Below are 27,600 nucleotides of genomic sequence, written 5' to 3'. Positions count from 1 at the left end.
GAAGGGAGGGAGAGAGAAAAAAAATAGAGACAGAACGATTAACATTTATCTAACTAAAATTACCAAGTAACTATTGTTATAATGAAGTAACAGGGAAAAGGGAAAAGAAAGTAGCTTAAGAGGGGAAGAGGAGAACAAAAGCTAAATTCTGGCAGCAGTGGGAAGTTATCAGGCAATGCCTAAATCTGAAAAATCAATACTAATTACCAAAAATCTACTATATTACACAAAGTGTCCTCCTGAAGAAGGGAAAAATGCCAAGGAAAATTGGATAATTGCTTCTCATTTAACAAACCTTGATTTAACACTCTGAATTATATAAATGTATAACTGATTAAAAATAAGGCATTTTGTGCCAGGGATTTAGCTCAGTGGCATAAGTACCTGCCTGGCAAGCACCAGGTCGTGAATTCAATCCCCAGTACCCCCTACAAAAAAAGACATTTTAAAAACAGGCATGATAGCCCACAACTATCATCAATCCAAGCACTCAGGAGGCTGATCACTGCAAACAAGTTTTAGGTCAGGGCTGGCTACACAGTGCATTCAAAGACAGTTTAAGCTACATTAGTGAGACCCTGTCTCAAAAGACATTAAAAAAAAAAAAAACACAAAGTTGCAAGCATTCTAATTAAAACAATGTAAAACATTAACTTGAACAATAAAATCAGATGATTAGCTTTTAAAAGATAGGATTAGTGGGATTTTCTCTCATTTTCCAATCTCTCAGTGACATTGCTATATTACTCTTTTGTTTACAAACTGATGGCTGATAGTCCTGTTTATCTTTGCTTACAATGTTTATTTTCCCTGTGGATACCACTGTGCTTCTTACCAAGGCTACCTGAATGACATGTAATCCTTTTTTTGGGAAGTGGGGTAGGAGATGAACTCAGGGCTTCACACTAAACTACATCCCAGTCCCATCCATCCCTTTTTTTCTGAGACAGGGTTTTACTAAGTCTCTGAATTGTCCAGAATGTACTTGAATTTAGAATCCTCCTGTCTCAGCCTCCCAGACTGTTATAATTACAGATGTGTACTATAAAGCCTTGCTCTTAACCCTCTTTTTTTGGGGGGGAGGGGGTAATTGGGAATAGAACAAGGCTTTGTTAACCATCATTCTGTCACAGCAAAATTTGACAGACTTTCACAGCAGTCTGTTTGCTCTCTCCTTCTGGTCCTTGCTATACGTTACCATCAGTGAATAAGTAACTTCCTAAACACAGTACTTTTTCTTATTTGTATTGCTATTTTCAGCATGCAGTATATTAGCCAGGCATGGTGGCACACATCTGTAAAACTAGCCCTGGAGAGGCTGAGACAGAAAGATCCATGCAAGTACCAGACCAGTCTAGGCTACAAAGTGAGCTCCAAGACCAGCCTGAACTGCATAGCAAAACCCTGACTCAAAACGACCAAAAAAAAAAAAAAACAAGAAAGAAAGAAAGAAAGAAAACAAACAAACAAAAAATAGCATACAGCATAGACAAAACAGTGGAAGCACTTAATAGTTAACAAATATTTGTCTTTCCTTTCTTCTAATAACAATATGAAATCTGAGTAACTTTTGTCATACCGTGAATTTTTTTAAGAAATAAAGGCAAAAGTAACAAATAGACGCACAAAGAAGAGTCTTCTAAGGAGGAATTGTAACTTATTAGCTTCCATTTTTTTCTACTTTAATAACTTTTGTTACGTGTAATTTACAGTATACACTGAGGATACAACTCAGGCCTTTGCACTGAGTGATATCCCAAGCTTTTTCTGTCTTTTTCTGAGACAGTGTCTTGTTAACTTGCTCAGGCCGGGCCCAAACTTGTGATCCTCTTGACTCATCCTCCCAGAGTGCTATGATTATAGGCATACATGACACCCAACTACATTGGCAGGTTTTTTGTTTTGTTTTGTTTTGTTTTTGTCTTTTTCCTTTTTATCAGTACCAGGGATCAAACTCACGACTGCCTGCTTATAAGGCAGGCGCTTATGCCGCTGAGTTAAATCCCCAGCCCCACATTGGCAGTTTTTAAACGATCATTCATTCATTTCTCTGCAGAACTGAAATTAACAACATAGTTTTTAAATCTTTATTAGTCCTCTCTTGGCAGACACTGGGATATTCATAACTTTTTCAAAGTATATAAACAATATACAATATGTAGTCTGGTGTAAATCTGACCAAAAAAAGTATCAATGTCTTTACAAATCGGGCCCAACAACATAAAAACAAAAGGCATTGGGCTGGGGATTTAGCTCAGCGGCATAAGCACCTGCCTTGCAAGCATGTAGTCATGAGTTCGATCCCCGGTACCAGTAAAAAAAAGGCATCTAATGCTAAAAATATAATCACAGAAAATAATCACACCATACATTGATTATCTTAAAGGCTGAAAGCCTGAAGAATTGAGGGGAAAAAAATTTTTTAAAGCCGTAAGGTTTATAGGACAAAGACTTAAATTCTTTTCCTTACAAATCATATGAATGCACATACACATTCACACACTCCTTTCTTTCTTAAGAAACCAAGTTTCTTGTCAAAATGTGTATTTCATTTAAACATACTAAGTTTTAACTATTTATATTTAGTATAAAAGAAGCCCTCTATTTGCATGGTAATAATAGGCATGAATTTCAGTTACTACAGTTAACAAGTCCTCTAAAAATTCACATGTCATTCATTACAATGTATTAACTGAGAAACTACATAAAGTACAAACTTCTCGGCTAGCTTTTCAGCCCACAAATGCTGCATAACAAGACATGTGTACCATGATCAGTGACCAATTATGTCACTTCTTGCAGTGATTGATTGCTACGCATCTGTTATTCATCTCTTATATACAGTACTTCTGTAATCTACATGACGACTTGTGAAAATGAATAATCAAATGGGAAATGGGGCTGGGGATGCAGCTCAGTGCAGTAGCCTAGCATTTCAAGGCCCTACCTTTACCTCCCAGTAATGGGAGAGAGGTATTAAGAAAGGAAGAGGGCCAAAGATGTAGCTTAGTGGCGCAGCACCGGCCTGGCAAGCGCAAGGCCCTGAGCTCAATTCCCGGGGGGAGGGGGGAGCTTTAAAAAAAAACTTTTAAAAAGGAGCTGGGGTTTAGCTCACTAGCCTAAGCGTCTGCCCAGCGAGTGTGAGGTCATGAGTTCGATCCCTGTACAACCAAAAAAAAAAAAAAAAAAGGAACTGCAAACAAAGATAAAAATGCAGCAAAGAACTATAAAGTGATAGTGCTACATTTTGACTGAAAATTCAGGGAGACTTAAAACAGCTAACTACGACTTTGGTTTTTCTTTTTTTTTTTTTTGGTCTTTTGTCTTTTTGAGACAGGGTCTCGCTATGCTGTTCAGGCAGGATCTGAACCATTTTGGAGCCCAAACTAGCCTCAAAATCCCAGAGATTCTCTTGCCTCGGTCTCCTAAGTATAGGGATTACAAGTGTGCACCATCACACCTAACTAACTCTTGATACGGAGAAATTTCGAAACTTAGGGAAATCAAAGGGACAGCCAGAAGAACTTAAGTGAAAAGTAAACTTCTCAACACAAATAAGGAGCATGATGGCTAAGACAAAAAGGTGCCAGGCATGCTGGTGCACTCCTGTGAGCCCAACACTCCAGAGGCTGAAGTAGGAGGATTTCTATGAGTTACAGACCAGCCTGGGACACAAAGTGAGTTCAAGGCCTGCCTCAAGTACCCCATAGTGAGACCTTGTCTCAAAGAACAGAACAGAACAGTAAAAGAACCCTCACAGGTATTTTAACAACATTGAAAGCACAGAAGAGAAAATGTTGGAAGCTAATCCAAATTTAGGAAGGTATAAGACAACTCACAAAGACACAAAAAAGACACTGTTCAAACTACCATTGATACTTCAAGAAAAACTAATTATGAAAAAAGTTTAGGAGAGTTTTTTGAGACAGAATCTCACTTAGTAGACCTGGCAGGCCTTGAACATGGGGCAATTCTGCTTCAACCTCCCACGTGCTGATATTATAGGCATGTGCTACCACATTCTTGGCTTTAATTATGAAATTTTAAGTTATAGGGTACTACATAAATAATAGTATTAACATTTTTTAAATTTCCTTATACATTTTAGGGGCATTTTTAATGTACTGACACAATTTTTAAATGCTGAGCCAAGCGTAGTAGTATATGCCTCAGGAGGGTGTGGCAGGAAGATCACAAATTACACACCAACCTGTACATTATAGTCAAACCTTGCCTCAAAAACAAAAAAACAAGCTGGGTGTGGCGATGCATGTCTATAATCCTAGCACTTTGGGAAGCTGGAAGATTGTCACAAATTCCAGGCCAGCCTGGGCTAGTAAATTGAACAGCCTGGACTACACAGCAAGACACTCTCTCAAAAAACAAACAAACAAACAAACAAAATGGGGAGGTTTAAAGATTAACACAGGTCAAAAATTTTTCCCACTGATTATTATGATCATTTTAAAGAGCTTCATATTGTGTGGGGCTTTGTTCAATCCCACACTACTATTATCCAAATCAAAAGCTGCCTATATATAATAAAGATGTGTTCTCCATCTTAATGTATCAGGAACTACTACTCATCAATAGAATAAACAAGCCCCCCCCCTTTTTTTTTTTGAGACAAAGTTTCGCCATACAGTTCAAGCTGGCCTTAAACGCATGGAGCTACTTCTGCCAAAGTCTCCTGTTGCTGGGATTATAGGCATGTGCCACTATGTCCCTGATTTAAAACCCTCTTAAACTCACCTTTGTTTGTCACTTATCTGAATTATGAGACAGGATATCTTTTGAGAACCTGCTTCCAAATAGAAAGTTTAAAAAAAAAAATAGTAGCCCTTTCATTAAAAGTATAGCCACAAAACAAAAGATTTTAAAATGCATGAATGCCATTTACATCAGTACTCTTAACTTTCAAATCAAGTCTACACCAGTGGCATCCACAAAAAATAAGTTTTGGTTTTGAAAAAACAAAAGTTCTAGGCCACTGAAAAAAAAAAAAGAAAGAAAATGATATATGAAACACTAGATATTATATTACATATAAACTACAAAATCTGCAGGACAAGAGAGAATTGCCTTCAAAATAACAAAAGGAAACATTTTATGGTGATTTGATTTTAGATCTGGATGTTTTAAGAATGTATGTTTGAATTTATTAAACTGTACTGCTAAGTAAAATTGATTTTTAAAAACAGCTAGACAATATATGAAATGGAGAGAGCAATGGAATCATAAACACAAAAGCAATAACCACAACTTTGGCATAATGATACCCTATTATGAGAGCCAAAAGAAAGATGACATTAGAGAACTTTTTTTTTTTTTTTTTTTTTTTTTTTTTGGTGGTATTGGGGATTGAACTCATAGCCTTGTGCTTGCCAGGCAGGCACCTACCCCACTGAGCTAAATCACCAGCCTGAAAGATGACATTAGAGAAAACTGGAAATTTAAAGTTTCAGGTTAACCTCTGTTTCTTGAATTGAACTCTTAGTGAATAGTTGTTTTATTAGCATTATTTTATGTTATAATTCAAGTACTATGAGTATGAATAACAAAACCATACAAATAATAATATCTAGGGTAGAGATAAAATAGAAAATAAGCTATATAAAATCAAAAATTTCAAGTAACCAAGAGAATAGGCAAGAACAAAAAGTTAATGCAAAATAACAATAGGCAGCACACACCCATTAGAATGACTTAAAATGAATGCTACCTACTGATAAAGATGAAAAAAAATTTTTTTTTGTCTTTTTCCTTTTTATCGGTACCAGGGATCGAACTCACGACTGCCTGCTTGCAAAGCAGGCGCTTATACCGCTGAGCTAAATCCCCCGCCCCGAGGAATAATATTTTATTGGGATTAAAAAAATGTAAAATGAGATCAACAAATTACAAGTGTACAGTATAGAACTGCTAACTATTTGTATGCTATAGAACAGATCTAGAACCCTATCTACCCATTTCACAGGAAGCCTAACTTCACCATTCCATCATCTTGTGGAAACCAACATTCTACTTTAGCCATCTATGAATTTCACTGCATTTCAAATGCGCATTTGTCTTTTTTTGTTTGTTTAGCATTTGCCTTTTGTTCCTGGATTACTTACTGGTCATAATGTCTTCATAGTTCATACATATTGCAGCATAATGGATTATATTTCTTTTTTAGATTGACTAATGCATCATTTTATATATAGATGTATCTTTATATTAAATCATGTGTATAAAAATTTCTTCATTCATTAATGGATATATGGGTATGGGTATAAAATATGGGTATAAAAATTTAAAAATAAAAAATAAAACAAAAATTTCTTGGCCACTAAGCTAACAAAACAGATTTCAGAATTCATAAGGATCCAAAGTTTTTATCTTTTTACTTTTGAGTCAGGCCTTCAGATGAAAATTTGTTTTGGGGAGGGGTACCGGAAACCAAACTCAGGACTTCATACTTTCGAGGCAGGCACTGTGCCACTGAGCTAAATACCTGGCCCCTATTTTATATTTTGAGCCAAAATCTCACTAAATTGCTAAACTGTACTAGGCTCAAACTTGCCATCTTCCTGCCACTGCCTCTCAAAGTGCTTGGCTTACAGTATGTATCTCCCATACACAACTGCCATTTCTCATTCTGAGGGTAGAAACTATCTTCTATCATGTGTTTACTTGTTTACAGTAATAAATGCCAACCTTTTTACATGTTTCCTAATTAATATTCTGATTATCCACTCTGGTTAAAAGTTGAAGCTAAATGGACTGTGTTCCACTGCAAAAGTGTAGACACAAAGAAGCTCAGAATAATCTAGTCGAGTATGACAGAATAGCCAAGGGGCTGAGAGGCTGAGGATATGAAGACATCTTCACAGCTGCCCCAACTTCTGGGAATTGCAGGAGACAAGGCCTCCCTTGAAATCAAAGAAAAAATTCATTCCCAGCTTTCCTCCTAAGGTCCAGTTCAATATAACCAGTCACTTATCAATTTCTCTTGACTGCCTTTCTCGATTCACCAACTCCCAGAAAGGGGAGGGTCCCTGTGGGTCATCTGATGAAAACCTCTGCTGGGAAGTAGACACCCATACTGCTCTGGACTTGGATAGTCCAGAGATCAACTCTGTATCTTTTTGGGCATTATGTGATATATATTTAAGAATCAAATTGTAAATAAAGATTTGGGAAGAAAAAAAAAGTGTCGAAGCACAGTGTGGTGATGTACACCTGTAATCCCAGCATTCTGGGAGGCTGAGACAGAAGGATTACCGTGAGTACAAACCCTAGACTAGGCTACACAATGAGTTCAAGCCTGAATTACACAGTGAAACCCTGTCTCAAAAAAAAAAAGTTTGGGGGCTGGGGATTTTGCTCAGTGGTTCAAGCACTTGCCTAGTAAGTGCAAGGTGATGAGTCTGATCCCTGGTAGCAAAAACAGGCTGAAATTAAAGTGGCTTTCTTGTCCATTCATCTCAGGTATCATTGCTTTTACCAGTCTGAAATGCTTTTAATTTACATACAGGCCATGTGGATTATTTGCAAAACTATTTCTAAAGGATTCTCTTTATTTTGGAAAATCTTCAGGGTATAAGAAACATGGTTCTTTCTAAATTACTTTTCTGCAATTATGGGATCAGTCTGTCAATGTATAGTGAGTGGTTATAGTCATATCCCTACATAATCTTAACATTGGGGCCAGGGATATAGCTCAGTGGCACAGCACCTGAGATCATGAGTTCAATTCCTAGTACCAGAAAAAAAAAACTTAACATTAATTATTTACATTCAAAATGACACGCATTGGGGCTAGAGATATGGCTCAGTGGTAGAGCTCTTGCTTTGCATGCACAAGAGCTTTTCGATCCCCAGGACCACATTAACACACAAACAAAACAAAAGAAAACAAAAAAACTACATATCAAAATGTAACACTTCTGAGCATCAAAAGATACTATCAAGTGTATGAAAAAAAAAAAAAAAACAGACATAGTGCTACATGCCTGTAATCCCAGAATTCTGGAAAGCTAAGGTGAGAGGATCATGATTTTGAGCTCAGCTCAGGCTTTTGATGACATAACAAGTCACCTGTAACAGAGTGCAAAGTCCCTGGATTCAATCCTCAGTACTATACCAGAAAAAGAGACAGACAGAGAAGACACAGGAACCAAACATATGCTTGTAATAAATACCAGGCTGAGGCAGAAAAGGAACAAATTCCAGGATGGCCTAGGAAATTCAATAATACCTTTCCTCAAAATAAAATTTAAGGAAACAGTGAGATCAGAATTCAGAGGGAGACTATTTGCTTAGCATGGGTGAGGCCAATCAATGCCTGTACCAAAAAAAGAACACGAAACTAATCCATAGGAAATATTTGCAAATCCTACATCTGTTAAGGGATTCATATCCAGAATATATAAAAAATGTCTAAAACTGAACAATAAAAAAGCAAATGTACCAATACAAAAATGAGCAAAGGACTTGAATAGACATTTCTACAAAGATATATAAATGACCAATATGCACACAAAACAATGTTTAATATCACTATCCATTAAAGAATTACAAATCAGAGCCTGGTGTGATGGCACACATCTGTAATCCCAGCACTCAGGAGGCTGATACACAGACTGCCATGAGTTCAAGCCCAGCCTAGGCTACATAGTAAGTTCAAGGCCAGCCTGAACTACATAGTGAGACCTTGTATCAAAAAAAAAAAAAAAAAAATTACAAATCAATTGCCATAATGATACCACTTCGCATCTAGAATGCCTACCAACTGAAAATAATAACAAAAGTGCTGGATAGCATATGGAGAAATGTAAAAGTGGTGCAGTCACTATGGAAGCCCACTGGGAGTTCCTCAAAAAGTTAAACACAACTATCAAATGACACTAAAATTCTGCTCCAAAGCATATAGCCAAAAAACACTGAAAGCAAGATTCAAATAAGTATTTGTACATCAATGTTCATAACCAAATGTACAATCACTAAATAACCCCAAATGTCAGCCAGGACTGTTAGCACACTCCTGTAATCCCAGCCTTTAGGAGTCTGAGGCAGGCAGATTGTTGCAAATTTGATACTAGCCTGGGCTAAAGTGAGCCCAAGGCCAGCCTGAATCACATAGAGAAACCCTGCAGCAAGCAGTAGCAGCAGCAGCAAAAAATCTGGTCTTAAAACTGAGTTAAGTACTGAGGAGGCTGAGGCAATCAGTTCAAGGCCAGCACAGACTACATAAGAAACCCCGTCTCAAAAAAATTTTTTAAAAAATATGGTAGCACGTTCCTCTGATCCTGAGGGAGGCAAAAGCAGAAGGATCATAAATTCAAGCCCATTCAGGGCAATTTGGTGACTGGGACCTTACTTCAAAGTAAAAAGGGAGGCCTTATCTCAAAAGAAAAAAAAATTTTATGTGGTACTGGGGATTAAACTCAAGATCTTCACACTCAACTATGTCCACATACTTTTTTTTTTCAATTGCATTTCTTTTACTTAATATATGGATATCTTGCATTGTGATACTTAAGACATTAATATAAGTAGAAGGTTGCTTATTTAAGACAAGTTTGAGATCCACTAAAACTAATTGTATGTTTGTCCTTCTGGTGATTGTAGAAGCTTCATATTTTCTCCAGACATTACCAGACATCTTAGCTCTTGAAGTATAAAACATTCATGCTATATGAATTTTACCATTTTGCTAACACTGGTATGCTACACACATTCACCATTCCACTAGAATTATTTATTCCATTCATATTAATTTTTGTTACAAATCTAACTGATAGAGCTTCTGGGTATTTAAGTCCACATTCTATTATCAGGCTATATACTGTTTTCATAATTTGTCCTTGGTGGCCCAATAATCACCTTGTAATTGTTCACCTTGCCCACCTTGTATTTGTCATATCTTCATCAACTTTGAGGCCCCAGCTAACCAACTGTACCATCACCTGCCTACTTCTTTTGTCCTTCAAGTTCTTCCATTAAGCGAAAATTAAAAGAACTTTAAAAAAAAAAAATGAACTTCAACTCCTGTGAAGACCACTATACTCTCCTACAGCACAAAGCTTTTTTTTTTTTTTTTTTTTTTTTGTCTTTTTCCTTTTTACCGGTACCAGGGATCGAACTCACGACTGCCTACTTACAAGGCAGGCGCTTATGCCGCTGAGCTAAACCCCCAGCCCACAAAGCTTTATTTTTTAAAACAGGGTCTTCCCAAATTGCTAAACTGCCCAGGCTAGTCTCAAACTTCTGCCTCACCCGCCCAGAGTGCTGGGATTACATGTGTCACCATACCCACTTATCTCAAAATTAAAATAAAGGAGGGGGGCTGGCAGTGGGATTCAGTCCCTAGTACTATGAAACAGAAAAACACTGAAATTGCAATTCCACAGGATCTCACACATGCAAAGCAAGCACTGTACCACTAAGCTACTCTCCCAACCTGATACAACATTTCTCTGTGAGAAATGCCCTGTGAGTGTTCAGACAATTTCCTATTTCTTTCACTATTTAAATATAGTTGCTTGGCAGTCTTCTATCAACTTCAATTTCAATCTCTATGGTACCACTGATCTACATTACAAAATGCCTCCACCATTACATAAACTGTTCATTATTACACCTCTAAATTGTTCATTATTACACATCTAAGCCTATAAAGAATAAGAAGCACTTTTTTGTTTTTCCCCATAATCAGCCATAAAGAGGTATTTTCAAATAAGCATCTCTGACAAAAGAATAACTTACCTACAAATCACCACTCAATGAAGAAAAAAAAAGTTCCTTTATGGGTGCTTGCATAAACTAAATCTCTAACCCCAATTTATTAATGAAATAACTGCTACATAGCCACCACAGCTATTCACCAACAGATTTCAGAAGTATGGTTAAAGCAGAGCCAAAAAAGTATGACATGTGGAATACAACTATTTTTTAAATAAAAGAAATACTTATACACAAACTTTTATGCCTCAGAGCATGCACAAGTAGCACATGCAACCTAGTGCATGTCTTCTTTAAATATAATCTGCTTTTTAGAAGACATCATGCTGCACAAATTCAACAAATATGTATTAAGTAATTAATATTTAGTATCCAGTACACAAACATAGGGAGACAGCAGTAAAGACAGGCATGCCCTCACAATCAAGATTTATATTCTACTGATTCATAATCATGAAAATTGTATTTTTAGAATAATGTTTTACATCCACCCCACTCTCTGATCACTGCAATGAAACTGCCCTGAGGCTTAAATCAAGACCCATATGACTGAGAGGAAGGAGGAGACCAAGATGGCAGAGCAGTAAGCAGCAAAGACAACAGCTTCTCTGAGAGTCACCATCACTGGAATACAGCATCGTGAGGAAGATGAGGAAGAAAGTGGGTCCACTGGACCCAGAAAGTATTGAAATGTGAAATGAATCCCATGGAGAGAGTGAAGAGAGAAACTCCAATGAAGGAGGCAGCCGGTGGCACCTTCTCCCTGAGACGGGACTTACTGCACAACAAGAGCAGCTCAAACCTACTGACCTAGAATGATGGTGAAGGCTGGCAACCCCAGAGACTCCTGCAAAAAGAGGCAGCAGTGGAGGGGTGCAGCAGACGTGAGGGACTGCACTGGCTGGCACTGTTGTGCCTATATTGCATCACTGAGACTGAAGGTAACAAAAAATACTGTGGCACAGTGCCGAAGAACAAGGGATTGGGTCAAACAAGCAACAACTTCTCATCTCCAACAAACTGAAGAGGTTATATCTTCCAATAGACTCAAACCCAAAAATCAGCTACATCTGGAAGATTCCGCAGAGAAGCAGCCATCACCTAAGGATCCTAAATACTTGCAATAAAGCAACCCCCCATAGGCAATTTACAAGCATCACCCCCAGGAAATAGACTAAAAAATGAAAAGACACTTTAAACAAAATTCAACCCCAGACATCAAGTTTACCAATGGCAAATCTAGGGGGCAATGAGGTGGAACAATCCAAAAGCCTCCCACCTGGCCTCTCTCAAGTAGTTACAATAAAATTTAATGGGGCACTGGAAAAAATGAAGTCAGAAATAATCTCTCAGATAAAAACCATGCTTAAGTGATGTTATAGCAAATATATACCAAAAAAAGACAAGCTTAAGAAAATTATAGAAGCATAGCATATGAAAGAAATGGAATCCATAAAGAAGATTCAAGCAGATATCCAGGAGCGGGCCGGAGATACAGCCCAGCAGCATAATGGCTACCTGGCAAGTACATGGTCCCGAGTTTGATTCCCAGTACCAAAAAAACTAAAAACAAACAAACAAAAGCAGATATCCAAAAAAATAAAAACTCCATTGAAAGAATTCAAAGCAAATTAGGCCAATGTGAGGACAGGAGCTCAGATACTGAAGACAGGCTTGCAATTAATGAACAGGAAAGGAAAGATTTCTCAAAAATAGCAAGGGACCATGAGAAATCAATCCAGCAGCTGCTAGATGAGATAAAGAAAAATAACTTAAGGTTAATTGGAGTCAATGAAAATGCAGGAGATACCACAAATGATATTTAAAAAATGTTCACAGATGTCACAGATATCATGGCAGATAATTCTCCTGGTAGAGAAAAAGAATGATAACTGAGGCATATAGAACTCCAACTAGCCATAATAAAAAAATTCTGGGGCTGGGGATTTAGCTCAGTGGCATAAGCACCTACCTTGCAAGCAGGTGGTCGTGAGTTTGATCCCCCGTACCCATTAAAAAAAAAAAAATTTTACAGCCAGGCTTATGCTAGTCAAGACTCTAGAAATTCAATGGAACAGAAAAGAAGATGCAGAAACAACTCTAGACACACTAAGCCACCTTATCTTTGACCAAGGTGCCAAACATGTTCATTGGAAGAAAGATAGCTTCTTTAATAAATGATGCAGGAAAAACTGGCTCTGCAGATGTAAAAAATTCAGGGTGGACCCCTATCTTTCATCACACATTAAACTAAATTTGTGGTTTTTGCTTTTTGTTTTCTTTTAGAGACAGGGTCTTGCTATGCAGATCAGACTAGTCTTGAATTCACAAAAAAATCCTCTTGCCTGAGCCTCCCAAATCCTAGGATTACAGGCATGTGCCATTACACCTAGCTACTAAACTAAATTTGAAATGGATCAAAGATCTAAATATTAAAATAGAAACATTAAATACTAAATCTGCTGGAAGTCTGAGTAGGAAAAACTCTTGAAGACATTAGTGTAGGCAAAGACTATCAACAGAACTCCAATTGTACAGTAACTGTCATGAACAATCAACAACTGGGATCTTATCTTACTAGAAAGCTTTTACACAGGGGCCAGGGATTTAGCTCAGTGGCATAAGTGCTTGCCTTGCAGCCGCACAGTCGGGAGTTCGACCCCTGGTACCAATTAAAAAAAAAAAAGCTTTTGCACAGCAAGAGAAATCACCAACAGAGTGAAAAGACAATCCATGATATGCAAGAAAATGTTTGCCAGCTATTCTTCAAAGGACTACTATCAAAAACATACAAAGAACTCAAAAAAATCAGTCCTCCCAAATTTAAAAATGCTATCCAAAAATGGACATCTGAGATGAATATGTCCTTCTCAGATGAAGAAATACAAACAGTAAGTAAATATGTGAAAAAATGTTCAACATCTCTGGTCATTCGAGAGATGCAAATTAAAACAACACTGAGATTCCAGCTCACCCCAGAAAGAATGGCAATTATCAAGAAGTCAACCTGCTGGAGGGGCTGTGGAGAAAAAGGAACCTTTCTCCACTGTTGGTGGGAGTGTAGACTGGCGCAACCACTGTTGATTTCAATGTGGAGAATTCTCAAAAAACCAGGATTGGAGGGCCCATTCAATCCAGCTATTCCCCTTCTGGGTATCTTCCTAGAAGAATTTAAAACATACCACAGCGATATATTTGCACCTAAGTTTATAGCAGCACAATTTGTGGTAGATCTTGGAAGCAACCTAAATGCCCATCTACTGAGGAATGGATTAAAAAAAAATGTGATACATTTATACAATGGAGTACTATTCAGTCATAAAGGAGGATATACTTGAGACTCTTATAGGTAAATGAATGCAACTTAAGACCATACAAATAAGTAAAATAAATCATATATGCATGTGTAAACACTGTATTGTTTCACTAGTGTGAGAAGCTGAACCATTATACACACACACACACACACACACACAAACATAGTTAAGATAGTTATACTACTGATTTCTCTGAATTCACTGAAGAGAAAGGTTTGCTCTGGTACTATTTAGACAATTGAATGCAGATGTCTTATGTTCTGGGTGACTGATTTGGGGATGGCAATGTGCAATGTATGTACTGTTATCGCCTTATTGTTGTATTTTGAAACTGTTTTTCTCTTTGAAATAAAATGAATTTGAAAAAAAAACCCATATGACTACAGATCAAACATACTAATTATTAAAAGGAAACTTGCAGAATAATTACTCGGCAAAAGAAAATAGAGGCTCTCAAAAACTAAAAAAGGACAGTACTTAAGAATTATCAAAACTAGCACCAGCAAGGAGTGCTGGCACATGCCTATGACCCCACCAGTTGGGAGGCTCAGGCAGGAGGATTTCAAGTCCTGCCGGGGCAATTCAGTAAGACCCTATCTCAAACTTTTGAAACAAGTACTGGGGATCATAACTCAATTATGAAGGCCTAGGTTCAATCTCCAGTTTGAAAAAAAAAAAAAAAAAAAAAAAAAAACCTAAAAACTCTACTTCCTATACACCTTTCTTCTAGCCAGAGAATAAGCTTCCTATACCTTTCTTCTTACCAGAGAATGATCTCCACTTACATGGAATAAAATAAGAAAACGGAAACGAGATTCAGAATACAAGAGCCAACTAAAAATGGTAAAGAAATCACAAAAATAATGGCAAATAAAGACTCCAGGATAGCAGCTATGCTCTAAACACAAAAGCAACCAGTACAAGGCTGGTGTTTAGCTCAGCAGCATAAATACCTGCTTGGCAAGTGAAAGGTTCTGAAGTTCAATCCCCAGTACCAAAAAAAGTATAAAAAAATCAACCAGTACATAATGGAGTAGGTCAGTGGCTACAAGAAAAGGTTTTTTCAACATGATGAACTAAGCCAGGCATGTTAGAATATGCCTATATCCCAGCAGTCAGGAGGCTGAGACATGAAGATCAGTGTGAGTTTGAGGCCACCCTAGGCTACAAAATGAGTTCAAAGTATTTAAAACCCCGCATGGTTGCACACACCTGTAATCGCAGCACTCAGGAGATTGAGGCAGGAGGATTGTTGCAAGTTTGAGACCAGCCTGGGTTACAAAGTGAACCCAAAGGCAGCCTGAACTGCATAGCAAGACCCTATCTCAAAAAAAAAAAAAGGAAGTTAAGCGCAGAAGAAAAAGTAAAGCCATAATAGAAGTACTAGCTTTGAAGAGAAAGGCCTAATTATGTAAACAGTGAAACTGATCTAACCAAAATTACAATATACATACACTAAGGACAAGGAAGTAGGAAAGCATGAACATACTGAACATACTATGTGTTTGCAGAACTGGTAGTAGCACTGTGGTAGCTAAATCCTCAAAGTCAATAGCTGGTAGCCAATATATATATATATACCTTACATGCAAATAAAAAGCAGAGAAGCATATTATTTTGAAATATAAAGACAAAAACAAAATTAAAGGTATTAAAGGTCAATGATGTTGAGGAAAACTGGTTGAGAGCTGGTAGGATAAGTATGTACTGTTATTTTCAATAACAAATTCTGCATACCATTTGACACTAAACTGTATGTATATATATCACTGTGATAAAAATAAAGGATAAAAGACTAAAAGGAAGCGTAAAAAGCATTAAATACAATATGAGAAAAAGAGAGGCCAGGGAGATAGCTTAGGTTAGAACAGTTGTCTAGCATATATGAAACCCTGTTTTGATCCCAGCAGCACAAAAACAAAAACATTTTGCCCACTCTGGTGACGCACATCGTGCAATCCCAACTACCTGAGAGGCTGAAGCAAGACGATCACTTGAGTCCAGGAACCTGAGGTCACTATGGACAACATTACAAGATCCTGTCCCCAAGAGGGAGGGGGGAAATCTCCTTACAAAAAATCCTAATAAAGTAATCAAAAAATTTAATTCAAAATCACCTGGATTTTTCAGAAGCAGAATTTTTTCCTCTTTATAGGGATTTATTTGGTTTTATTTGTTTGTTTTGTTTCTTTTTGAGACCAAGTCTTACTAACTCTGGACTTGAACTCTATGTAGTCCAAGCTTCCCTTAAACCCTTGACCCACCTACTTCGGCATGCCAAGTGCTGGGATTACAAATGTGTACCACCACGTCTGGCAAAAACTAAATTCTGTATGATAATATGAACTTTATTCTCAGCTTCCAAAATAGCTCTGTACAACACTATAAATAATTTTCCAATTCTAACATCACATATAGCAGTAGGATCATACATGTCATTCAAAGGAAAAGTACATGATCATTATATAAACATAATTTTTTAAAGGTTATTTTGTTTTTGTATACAGAGTCACACTACTGTAGCTCAAACAGGCTTTGAATTCACTATGTAGTCCAGATTGACCTCAAACTTGCATCAGGTGTGAGCCACCACATACAGCTTAAACATGATTATTTCAGAGCTGGGAAGGTAGCTCAGCAGTAAAGCATTTGCCTTCCATGGACAAAGGCCCTGGTGTTAAAACCCCAGTATTCACACACACACAATTTCATGAGAAAAATATTAAACTTCACATATAATCAAATGTCATTCTCAAGTGTTCATAAATATACTCTCACACTAGTGCCTCAGGCATTTATATTGGATATCAACTTTTAAGTATCTCAGTGTAACAGAAACAATATATAAAATCATACACTATATTTAAGATTATTACTTTTTTTTTCAACACTAAGGATTGAACCCAGGGCTTCACAATGAGCTCTATCCCCAGTCCTTCTATTTTTTTATACAGTCTCACTGAGATATCAAAAATGGGTTCATACATGCCTGGCTAAGATTATTACATTTTAAACTATTATTCAAAACTTTTAACAAAGCTGGGTGTGGTGGCACACACCTGTAGTCCCAGCACTCAGGAAGTTGAGGCAAGAGGATTGCGTGAGTTGGAAGCCAGTCTGGGCTATAAAGTGAGTTCAAGATGCTGAAAGGAAAAAAACTTGAGATGAATACATTTCTCAGTATATTCAACCCATCTATACCTCCCTTCTTTTTGGTGGGGAGGGTTTCAAAAAGGGTCTCACTATGTAGTTCAGGCTGGCCTTAAACTCACGGAACTCCTCCTGCCTTAGCCTCCCAACTGCTAGGATTAAAGGCATGCACCCCCATGCCCAACTCCATACGTTCATCTTTTATTTGCAATCTTTACAAACATCAAGCAGAGGTTATACATTTCTTTTCATTTGTACATTTAGACATTCACACAGCCATCCACTATTCACTGAACATTTAAAATACACAAGCCACTGTACTTATCCTGACACCAGGGACTCAGCAACACACCTGACAATGACAGTAATAACCACATATTATAAATGTTATAAACAAACTACTCAAAATGTTGCCACAGTGACAGAAGAATACTATTCTATATAAATTGATAAACTTGGAGTGCCTGCGCTCACCCCTCTCAGGGATCACTCCAGCTCTCCAGGGGTGGGGCGGGGAATGGCGTAGGAAGATGGGAGGGGTGATGAGGCAGCGGAGTGGAGAGGGAACAGCCTGGGTTCCCAAGAGATCTGGGGTCTGGCAGCTACTGGGTTTAGACAGGCTCCCCAAGGAGATGGGTGGGTTTTAGGAGGAGCAGAAAGGGGCTGAGCTGGCTAGGTGGCATCGCACAGATACACACAGATACATCGCAAAGGGCCTAGTCTGACGACTGGTGTGAGGTAAACTCTGGAGACAAGTCCTTTGTGGCATGTGGGCTTTGGGTTCATGATACAGAGCTGAGGCAGAGAACTAAAAAAGATCCCTTGTCTGCCGCTTGGAAATACTTGAGTGACCAAAGCTTAGATGAGCTTCGAGGGGAAGTAGGTGAAGGAGTAAACAAACTGGGAAGAAGTAAATGAAAGTGTATGTAGGTATCTTGGGGCAAAGTTTGGGGTAGGTTAAATATAGAAAAGGAGTTGTTTAGAAGGTCAAGGGCCTCACCATAGAGACCGAATTTAGCCAGAGTTGAGTAATCCCAGCACTTGGGAGGCTGAGGCAAAAAATAAACTGATAAATCTCCTTGAGGTGTCTGAGCTGGAACATTAGCTATGAAAATAAGCTAGATACATAAAAATTTGTAATAGTGTTTCCCAAATGAAAGTAGTAAAGCAAAACTGGCAAGCCACACAACAAAAAGAAAGCTACTGTGACTAGTGCAGATGGGTCAAGAGGTTGAGGTTGGACTTTTATACAAGAATCTAGAAATTCAGGCCTTGAAGACCAGTATAAGGCCTTTTTTTCCCAAAAGTAATAATGGACTTTTAAGAAAAAATACAAACAATTGCCTGTAATCCCAGCATTTGGGAAGCTGAGGCAGGAGTACTAAAAATTTGAGGCCAGCTTGGGCTACAATTAAGTTCAAGGTCAACCTGAACTGCCCAGCAAGTTGCATTTATTTGTTTGTTTGTTTGTTTGTTTGTTTGTTTGTTTATATGCCAGGGATCAAACTCACCACCTCCCACTTGCCAGGCAGGTGCTTATGCCAAAGACTCTGTCAAAAAAGGGGGAGGGGGGAAGAAGGGGAGAGCAGTGGGAGAGGGAGAGAGAGGGAGGGAGGGAGGAGGAGAGAGAGACAGACTGACAGACCAGTCCAAGTATTCCAAAAAGTCTGATACATTCCTATGGAAGAGAAAGAGACAGTTCACAATGAGGGAAAGGGAGGAAGTGATAAATGCTGCCCTTTTCAGTGCTTTACAGGGACTGTAATCTTAACAGAAAGATACTTTCTTTACACCATGCTGTCTTTATTCATCTCTGCTTTGGCTTAACCATCATCCTAGTACCATAAACAACTTCACAGTACCCTCTTCTTCACTCTCTTTTTAGAAAATTAGCTCTCAAAATAGTTATGACTGGCAGTTGTTTCTCTCTGGAAACTGGTTCCAGAATGTCCTCTCACCCCACCATTTATACCAAAATCCACAGATTCTCATCAGTTCTGTAAAATGGCATAGTATTTGCATAGAACCTATGCATATCCTCCTGTATGCTTTAAATCACTTTAAATGCTATATAAATATTTGTTACAGACAAGCATGGTGGCACATACCTGTAATTCCTGCACTTGGGAGGCTGAAGCAGGAGGATTGCCATGAGTTCGAGGCCAGTATGAGCTAACTGTGAGTTCAAGGCGGCCTGAACTACATAGTGAGACACTGTCTCAAAAAAAAAAAAAAGTTATACTATACTGTTTAGGGGATAACAAGAAAAAAGTTCATACATTTCAATGTAGATACAATTTTTTCTTTCAAATATTTCTAATCTGCATTTGCTTGATGTGCAGATTATGGAGCCCATAGACATGGAGGGTCAATTGTATATCCTTAACCTCTCCACCAAGGATTCTACCTGCAACCTATTTCTTGCCTTTCTCCATGAATCCTCTACCCTCCACTTGTTTTTTCCCAGACCGGCATAATTTTCTTATCCATCTATACTGATCCAGTAAATTCCAACTATTCTGAAAAACTTTGTCATATCCAGTATTTCCTTTCCCATATCTACTACTACTTTCTATCTTTTCCTTCTGCTTCTCTTCAATTACTCTAGCCGAAGGACACTACTATAGTCTGAACACATTACCCAAATTTCATATGTTGAAATGTAATTACAAACATGACAGTAGCTAAAGATGGGACCTTTCAAGAATGATCAAATGATAAGGACAGAACCCTCAGGAATGTAATTAGTTCCTCCCTTCTACCCCCAAATTAGTTTCTTGAGATAGTCTATGTCTCAGGCTGACCTTGAACTCACTATGTAGTTCAGGCTAGCCTGAAATTCATGATGATTCTCCTGCCTCTCAGCCTCCTGAGTGCTGCAACTACAGACGTGCACCACCACCAGCAGGCTCTTTGAAAAGGGATGGATGGAGTTAATAGACACATTCCCTTCCATCTCTCTTCTGCCACATGAAATCACAGGCTCATCTGTTTTCCCCTACCCTCTTGCACCATGTAAGGCAGCAACAACAAGGTGCCATCTTGGAAGCAAGGAACAGGCCCTCACCAGATACTGAACACTGTCAGCACTTTGACCAAACTCCAGAATTGTGAGAAAACAAATTTATGTTCTTTGTAAATTACCAAGTAGTGGTATTTTCATACCACAGCAAAAACAGACCAATAAAGACCTCCAACTAGCTTCTCTGCTCACACTCCCTACTCTACTTCAAATGCAGCATCCTCTCCCCACTTTCTACCTACGGCCATATCAGGGCTCATTAGAGTTTCTAAGATTGTTACTGTCCACTTTATCAAACTTAAGATCACTGTTCTGGAAAGTGATATATTCATGGGCCAGTGGACCTTCTTTTTTTTTTTTTTTTGGTCTTTTTCCTTTTTATCGGTAACAGGGATCAGTTATGCCGCTGAGCTAAATCCCCAGCCCCCTCCAGTGGACCTTCTTGAAGCTCGCCAAAGAAGCAGCTGTTCCTTACCAATCCAAAAGCTGAGCCTTTGCCTGAATTGAGTCATATCACTGACCCACTGTCTCCATGCCCTCCCCTCATTTACAGATGTTCAAGGATTAAAACTCCCCTCAAAACTCTTCCTAGTATAGCACTCAGTTTGTGTAACACTCCCATCGATCTTACCAGCACCATGTTCCCAGTCCTTGTAACTCATACTATTATACCCAACTATGAACTTCTACGGTTGCAGAAATACATCTCATGCCAGCATTTTCTCTGCTTTTCTGTCATGTCTGAATTCAAATCTTCATCATCTCTACAAATATTTGCAATGTACTTCCCTGACACCATTCTCCAGAAAGATATTTTTCAGAGCTGAGGATTTAGCTCAGCAGTACCTGAGCTTGCAAGCACGAAGTCATTGAGTTCAATCCCCAGTACCGAGAAAAAAATTTTTTTAAAAAGATATTTTTCATAAAGGAATTTCTCCAAATGCATTTGTAAGTCACTATGAAAAGACAAGCATAGAAAACATTACAAAATCAAAGAAAATCACAAGTGGAAAAAAAAAAGGAAAACATTACAAGGTTTTTTCCATAGGGGTAAGATAGTTGGACAACTTGGCTTCATAACACAAAGGAAAGAAAAGTGGTATGGAAGCAGGGCAGGAAGGAAGGAAGGAAGGAAGGAAGGAAAGAAGGAAGGAAAGAAGGAAGGAAGGAAGGAAGGAAGGAAGAAAGAAGCAAGCTAGAGAATTTCCTCTGTAAAATCTCACTTTAAATAGCCCTGGAGATTGAACCTAGGGCCTTCACAATGAGCTGTAACTCCAAGTCCTTTTTTATTTTTAATTTTGAGACAAAGTCTGGATAAGTCACTAAATTGGCCAGGCTGAGCTCCAACTTTCAGTCCTCCTGCCTCAGCCTCCTAGTGTTGAGATTACACATGTGTGCCACCACACCCAGTTTAGTTTTGCTCTTAATACAGTCCAGTATCAAGGACTACAAGAAAAATTATAGCAAGGTAATTTGACTTAGCTTTTTCTTTCTTTTCCTTTTTTTTTTTTTTTTTTTTTGAGACAAGGTCTCACTATGTAATTCAAGCTGGTTTTGAACTCACTATGTAGCCCAGACTCACAGTGATCCTCCTGCCTTGGCCTCCCAAATGCTGGTATTGCAGGTATACACCACTGCACCTGGCTATAGCAAGTTTCTAAAATATCAATTTTCACTATCCCAAAATAGTGATAAATTTGGGAAGTCCCTAAATAAGAGTCTTATATTAATAAGGATTAAGCTCCTGATAAAGAGGGATGATAAGGAAAAGCTTTGAATACTGGTCAGCTTTAAATAGCTGGGCCTTACAAAAAGTAAGTTTGTACCTAAAGAAGTAAATACTCAAAATATATTTATCAGGCTTTCAAGTCAACATTAGGTATTCACTACTAACCTCCAGGAGCTCCTTATTACTAAACAAGAGGAATAAGAGCACTTACTGACATGCAGAAAAGATAGAATAGCTCAACTTAAAAAAAAAAAAAAAGCATCCACAAGCACCTGCCTGGCAAGCAGAAGGCTGTGAGTTCAATCCTCAGTACCAAAAAAAAAAAAAAAAAAAAAAAAAGAAAGAAAGAAAGAAAAAGAAAAACATCATAAGGCCCAAAAAGCAAAAATAGAAGTATACATAAGCCTGAAAAGAAAAACCACGGTTCCTAAAGATAGCGAGGGAAGAACTGTCAGTCTCATCTTTGTCTTTTCGTACCAGCACCAAGCTACACCAACTTTTAATTCATAAATAAGATTACTCCATTACCACAGCTATTTAACGTTAAAGCTTCTAATCCAAACTGTCAGCCTTAATCTCTAGTATTCAAAAAACAGATTTTCGTCAGTCACAGCAAGAATAATCACTTCTCTAACTTTCCCTGGGATTTAGCATATATAATCAAGTGCCAAAAATCTTCCCTCTCTCCTCCTGAGAAAATATCTAGCTACTGGTTGGGGATCACAATCCAAAAAGAAACAGCACTTCTTTTTGGAAGACAACACAGAGTGCTTACTCCTATGAGTCTCACTAAGCACAAAGATATCAATGAACAACAAAAATCAACAATCCGCTATCCAGTTTGGTAAAGAGGGGTATCATTTAACTGGCAAATGATGATGTCACCTCATTCTACCTACCATTCAAAATTACAGGTTCATCAGCGTATTCTGAGTACTGATAGTCCAAATATATGAATTGGAGATTATGAATAATAGTACTTTTGTAACTAGGCAATTACATAAAAGAAGACTGCTGTAAAATTCTCCCATTTTTTACCCTCACAAATGGTAAGACCAGGCTAGTTATTCACTCATGAGAGTTTACTCATAAATTTAACAAATTTAGATTAAGGAAAATAAATGCTTTAAAGAGAGAGAATAAATAGGGTTTCACTGAAGGTTATCAACTATGAAATTAAGTTTTAATTTACACAATGATATGTAAAGCTAACATCACATTACAGTAGTGTGTAAAGCTAAAAGAGGTCAGGGATTTAGCTCAGTGGCATAGGCGCTTGCCCGGCAAGCATGAGGTCATGAGTTTGATCCTTGGTACCAAAAAAAGACTATAATAATAATTGGTGAACAAAATCTCAGTTGGAGAATCAATGTTTTGGAGCTTCTTAGGATTACTACGTAAGGAGAATAAAAAGTCCTGGAATTTTCAACTATTACAAGTGTAATCATTCCATCAACATATAAACAATCTATAAGAGACTAGGAAATTAAATTCTTTAACATACAATTATTGAACATACTATAAAATTATTAGAGGGATTTCCAAACCATCAAAGACAACACAAACACTGCATCCCTACTGCACTTCCTTCTAAAGCACTGGGATTCTTAATATAACACACGTTAATTATGATAAAGCTACCAAGATAACTTTTCAAAAATTATGTAATTATTAAATATACTCAAATTAGAACTACAGGACTGGTGATACAGCTCAGTAGTAAAACACTTCCCTAACATACATAAGGTCTGGGATTAAATCCCAGCCCAGTCAACAAAAAAAAAAAGAAGAAGAAAGAAAAAAAGAAAAGTCAGCCAGGGTAGTACCCACCTATAACCCCTGCACTCAGGAAGTAGATGCGTAAGGCCATCCTCTACTACAACCTCTACTAGTACAGAGTTCAAAGATGGCCTGGGCTATGTACCTAATAACCTATCTCAAAAAAGAGAAGACAGCTACATAATAAGACTCTGCCTCAGAGAAGAGAACAGAAGAGCAGAGTAGAGCACAGAACAGAACAGAACTAAGGACTAGTATCTCATTTCACTCTTCATGGACATTTTTGTATATACATTGAAGCATATAATTTCAGTGGAGATCACTGACCCACTGATCTAGAGACAGGGCTTACATCTCTTCTGTTCCCAATTCACAACAAGAGCTCAGTAAGAAAGTGCTGAATGAACAAAGGAACACTCAAAAATATACATCCACAATACAACTTTCATATATACTATATATTTCATCAGCCTACTACTTAGCCTATTATTACCCACTTATCAGTCCAATAATTTAAATAGAAGAGGATCAAAAACTGCTTATTTTTTTCATTAATTTTTATATTACTATAACAGTAAACATAAACATGTCATCCTGGCACTCAGAAGGGTGAGGCAGGAGTAGCTATCCTGAGCTACATAGTGAGTTCACAACCAGCCTAAATTACAAAGTGAGACTCCATTAAAAAAAAAAAAAAAAAATTGACTGGTTGAAATGACACCCGCCCAAGCTATGCTCAAGATACTCAGTACACAAACAAATGCACTGCCCAAGTGACACTCAGGGTAAACTGCTAAATGGTTAAGTGCCAAATTCTAATTAAAGAAAGGGATTAGAAGAAATCAACCACTCAATTTTATTACCACAATGTAAAAGTCAAGAACCATTTCAATTCAGCCACTTCTTACACACACATTTACACAAAAAAAGGAATATTATGTTTCCAGAAGGATGAGAAGGGAAACAAAAAATAACTACAGATTTTTAAGGTTTGACTTCTGACATACACATAAATTACAACACATCTCTCATTTAACAATTTTTGTTTTTGTTTCTGTTTTGTCTTTTTGAGTCAGGATTTCACTATGTAGTCTAGAATGGCCTTGAACTCAATTGCAGCCCAAGTTGGCCTCTACCTCACAGCAATCCTCCTGCCTCAGGCCCCCAGGTGTGTGCTACCACACCCGACCCTTCATTGGGCTTTTTTCAATGCTGTATTCCAACAACTTATATTTTTAAGAATTCACTAGCTAAATATTGGGCACATGACTCTGTGCTTAGATCACTTGGCTAGGCCCTGGGATCAACACCCAGTACTTCAAAAAAAAAAAAAAAAAAAAAACCCTATAAACACAGATGTAGTCAGAGGTAAAATTCTCAGTATTAATGAAGTGTAACAGGCAAACTCTCCCAGAAAACACCTGTACTCTAAACAAGAGTCAAGCCTTCCCTTTTGAGCTATCCAAGATATAGGAGAGACAGACACAAGCCAAAAATAAGAAAATCATTAAGGTTTATGTAACTGACATATTGTCTTGCCAAAATAGGTTGCAAGCCCAATCTTCCTAATTTCCAAAGCTTCTAAAATGTAAATGAGTTCAGGAGGCAGCCCTTTCACTAAGATCCAGTGTTATCTGTCACTAACATGACACTTCATTTCTAAAGCCCCACTTTGAAAGATAAACTGTCTTCAATTTCTTTCATGTTTATGGTCATATCAGACTATTTTTTAAATACTACCTAATTATGGAACACAGTAATGTTCAATAATTTTAATTAAAGCCAAAGACCAAATATTTCTGTAGTTTTATCAAGCTTATTTTTGTTTATATGATGATTCATGTAACTCATGAAGGAGTAATGTGTCAAATCCTATCTGCCTCACCCCATTCACGATACACAATATAACAAGAAAAAAAAAAACTAACTGATGCAGGTCAGGACTTTAGTACCTATTCATTCAAGTGGGCCAAAATGGTTCTCAACACATTTTTTAATCCCATTAAAAAGCTTTTTCAAGCTTGGTGTGGTGGTGTTCAAACCTTAGTCCTCACTACTTGGGAAACAAGGAGAAAGACACATTGAGCTCAGACATTCAAAACCAGCCAGAGCAACAAACTGAGACCATAGTCTCAAAAAAAAGGGAAAAAAAAGCTTAAAGAAATTCTATATTGAAGTCTGACATTTACTTGAGTCAACAGTATCATGTTTAAAAGTTATCATTTTTTTAAGCCTTCTGGTTGACACTCAGAAATGCTATTTTATCAACTTGCCCCTCTGCAGCAAAATGATAAATGCATTCAAACAAGTGCACTGCCACCCCTCCTACCTCATCAAGCACATGTGTTTTCAATTTTAACAGACCCTCCTTCAAGGCAAATTAAAATTGTTCAGTCAAAAATGCATCTCAACTTTATTTATATATTAAGATAGGGCCAGGGATATAGCTTAGTGGCACAGCACCTGCCTAGCAAGCGCAAGATCCTGAGTTCAATTTCCAATATCAAAAAAAAAATTATTATATTTTAGTATGTACAATCTTAGTCTGATATGAAAATAGGCAAACTAGTTGTGTTTTGTGGCACACACCTGTAATCACAGCATTTGAGACTCAAGAGGGTCAAAAGTACAAGCACAGCCTACACTACGCAGTGAGACCCTATCTCAAACAAACAATAAAAATAATTAAGCAGGCTAACATTGGATAAAAGTTTAATCTCAGAATTTCTTAATGCCAAGTGTATCACTGGTATTCACAACCTCAAACTTAATAAATACCTCCGAACCTTGAAGCTGTAAATCATTTTAACTGACGTCCTGTTTCATGCCATGTAAGCTATTGCTTAATGGAGGCCAGACCTGTCAGGCTCAATAGCACCCCGGAAATGACTAGCCTACTAGGGCTGGAAATACATCAAGAATTTGGAATATTTGTCATATTAAGACAAGGAAAAGTTCAAGTGAGATTGTGCTTAAGAACATCATTACACTGTTCCAAGGAAGGAGAAAAAAACAAAAGGCATATATTTGTAATTCTAGGTGTATTTCATATTTCATTATCAGATGTTAGTCCACTTCCTCCTATATATGAATAAAAATTCATCCTGAATTATCACTTTGAATATCTACTTTTTAATCTAATTTTTATTCTGTATCTTTTGCTATGGCTGGTTTCTTGATTTAGAAACCTGTTAACAGTATTATCTAGCTGGCATCTAATCTGCTTACTGCTTTTCACTTCTAAGAAAATTTATTAAATGTTAAAAAGAAATACAGGCACACAGAGATACATCAAATCCCAGTCATGAAAAATTAAGTCACAGGCCGGCTATAAACTGTGCAATAGACGCTTCCAGTTAGAGTGTGCTTTAGTGATCACGGACAGCGGTATCAAAGTAAGTGGTAGGGGGTTGGGGCTATTCACGCATCAGAGCCAATAGCAGCAAGCCAGGACTGGCAGCACGGCCAGTCTCTAAAGGGAGCTACAACAGTATCACCATGCTGGATTTCCAAGTGCCATTTTATGGGAGGGGGTGATCAGAACTGGGACTCAAGTACAGCAAAAACCTCTTGTCAACATCTGAGGCGATGAAATCTAAGACAAAATCTTGTGGCAACACCAGCTGCCCAGGCTCATCTCGCCTCCAACACAACTTCATTTCAGGTTGTTCTTATCAAAGTCAGAACCTCAAAGGGTGGCAGGATTGGATGGTCATACCCCTCAAGAGCCCAGAAAAGGCCTCATAAAAAAGAAGAGCTCCCCGATAGGAAGCGACCTCCCAGCAGCACTTTACAGCCCCCTCCTTTCCCTCTTCCCGGCGCGGATGTTAGGAACGAGCTTAGGGTGTTGTTGGTTTTTATGAAGGAGTGATAGG

The 27,600-nt window shown here is 37.8% G+C and overlaps 1 protein-coding gene and 1 pseudogene across 8 annotated transcripts in view; both read right to left on the bottom strand.

The window, feature by feature from the left end:
• Usp32 (ubiquitin specific peptidase 32) overlaps positions 1 to 27,600 on the bottom strand; it is a 188,066-nt gene that overhangs the window by 159,868 nt on the left and 598 nt on the right. The window lies entirely within an intron of this gene.
• On the bottom strand, positions 2 to 27,384 carry LOC111756761 (ubiquitin-conjugating enzyme E2 variant 2-like; annotated as a pseudogene).

Source organism: Cavia porcellus, unplaced genomic scaffold (genome assembly GCF_034190915.1).
Source record: "Cavia porcellus strain 051 isolate PalLab524CR breed Dunkin Hartley unplaced genomic scaffold, mCavPor4.1 scaffold_6, whole genome shotgun sequence".
NCBI classification, from domain to species: Eukaryota; Metazoa; Chordata; class Mammalia; order Rodentia; family Caviidae; genus Cavia; species Cavia porcellus.
The sequence above is the reverse complement of the archived record's forward strand: the minus strand, read 5'-3'. Positions and strand labels throughout refer to the sequence as shown.